Here is a 2,500-nt window from a genome sequence, read left to right as displayed (position 1 = left end):
AGCTGATATGTGTCACATGTGATCCCTCTCCCGCCTCTAGGTCACCAGGCTGCTCGTTAGGACGCACACCTGTCACCAGTGTTAGGCGCATAATGACACTCATCTGCACTCCATCCCCTCCTTGATTACCTGCCCTATATACACTGCTCAAAAATAAAGGGAACACTAAAATAACACATCCTAGATCTGAATGAATGAAATATTCTTATTAAATACTTTTTCTTTACATAGTTGAATGTGCTGAACACAAAATCACACAATTATCAATGGAAATCAAATTTATCAACCCACGGAGGTCTGGATTTGGAGTCACACTCAAAATTAAAGTGGAAAACCACACCTCAGGCTGATCCAACTTTGATGTAATGTCCTTAGAACAAGTCAAAATGAGGCTCAGTAGTGTGTGTGCCCTCCACGTGCCTGTATGACCTCCCTACAACGCCTGGGCATGCTCCTGATGAGGTGGGGGATGGTTTCCTGAGGGATCTCCTTCCAGACCTGGACTAAAGCATCCGCCAACTCCTGGACAGTCTGTGGTGCAACGTGGCGTTGGTGGATGGAGCGAGACATGATGTCCAAGATGTGCTCAATTGGATTCAGGTCTGGGGAACAGGTGGGCCAGTCCATAGCATCAATGCCTTCCTCTTGCAGGAACTGCTGACACACTCCAGCCACATGAGGTCTAGCATTGTCTTGCTTTAGGAGGAACCCAGGGCCAACCGCACTAGCATATGGTCTCACAAGGGGTCTGAGGATCTCATCTCGGTACCTAATGGCAGTCAGGCTACCTCTTGCGAGCACATGGAGGGCTGTGTGGCCCTCCAAAGAAATGCCACCCCACACCATGACTGACCCACCGCCAAACCGGTCATGCTGGAGGATGTTGCAGGCAGCAGAACGTTCTCCACGGCATCTCCAGACTCTGTCACGTCTGTCACATGTGTTCAGTGTGAACCTGCTTTAATCTGTGAAGAGCACAGGGCGCCAGTGGCGAATTTGCCAATCTTGGTGTTCTCTGGCAAATGCCAAATGTCCTGCACGGTGTTGGGCTGTAAGCACAACCCCCACCTGTGGACGTCGGGCCCTCATACCACCCTCATGGAGTCTGTTTCTGACCGTTTGAGCAGACACATGCACATTTGTGGCCTGCTGGAGGTCATTTTGCAGGGCTCTGCCAGTGCCCCTCCTGCTCCTCATTGCACAAAGGCGGAGGTAGTGGTCCTGCTGCTGGGTTGTTGCCCTCCTACGGCCTCCTCCACGTCTGATATATTGGCCTGTCTCCTGGTAGCGCCTCCATGCTCTGGACACTACGCTGACAGACACAGCAAACCTTCTTGTCACAAATCGCATTGATGTGCCATCCTAGATGAGCTGCACTACCTGAGCCACTTGTGTGGGTTGTAGACTCTGTCTCATGCTACCACTAGAGTGAAAGCACCGCCAGCATTCAAAAGTGACCAAAACATCAGCCAGGAAGCATAGGAACTGAGAAGTGGTCTGTGGTCCCGACCTGCAGAACCACTCCTTTATTGGGGGTGTCTTGCTAATTGCCTATAATTTCCACCTGTTGTCTATTCCATTTGCACAACAGCATGTGACATTTATTGTCAATCAGTGTTGCTTCCTAAGTGGACAGTTTAATTTCACAGAAGTGTGATTGACTTGGAGTTACATTGTGTTGTTTAAGTGTTCCCTTTATTTTTTTGAGCTGTGTATGTCACTCCCTTTGGTTTCTTCCCCAGGAGTCATTGTTCCTGTATCTGTTTCATGTCAGTGTGCTGTTCATGGGTCTTGTTTTGTTTATTTATTAAATGTTTTCACTCCCTGAACTTGCTTCCCGACTCTCAGCGCACTCGTTACAGAATGATGTCGGGTTCGGGTGTTGGAGCCGGAACTACCTGGGAGGCCTCAGATGATTTGTAGGCTCGATAGGCTCCCATGCCGAAGCTAGGTGAACAGGTTCCCGTGCCTCAGCTGAGGCACTCATGGCTGATGAGCACCGATACGTTTTATCTATAATTTCTCTTCATTATCTCTATTAATATGACAAGGATTAAAAAGGATTTGCCAGTAGATTGTCGACTTGATTCATGATGACGACTGCTAGTTAAGACTTTGAAAGTAAGATGTTGATCAGTCCAATCAAAGCTACTGTACATACAGTATAACGTGATTTGACGTCATTCTATCAGTGGCCAATGACCTTGAGCCTTCTTGGAAGGACACTTGCAATATAACTATGGCGGGACCCAAAGGGCTGAAATTTTGACTGTCTACCCTTAGTAAGCACTTAAACTTGGCGATGACATACTGTCCCCATGAGTGAGAGAACACTGGGCCAATCACGGCGCAATGCTCCTATTTTCTGCTGGCTCTGCCCCACCTGCCCTGAATGATAGGTCGCCACTGTTCACACCCCTTGACTTATTCCACCTTTTGTTGTGTTACAGCCTGAATTTAAAATGTATTAAATATGTTTTGTCACTGCCCTACACACAAT

This window comes from Oncorhynchus tshawytscha, linkage group LG03, assembly GCF_018296145.1.
Source record: "Oncorhynchus tshawytscha isolate Ot180627B linkage group LG03, Otsh_v2.0, whole genome shotgun sequence".
Lineage (NCBI taxonomy): Eukaryota > Metazoa > Chordata > Actinopteri > Salmoniformes > Salmonidae > Oncorhynchus > Oncorhynchus tshawytscha.
This window is presented reverse-complemented; position numbering follows the sequence as displayed.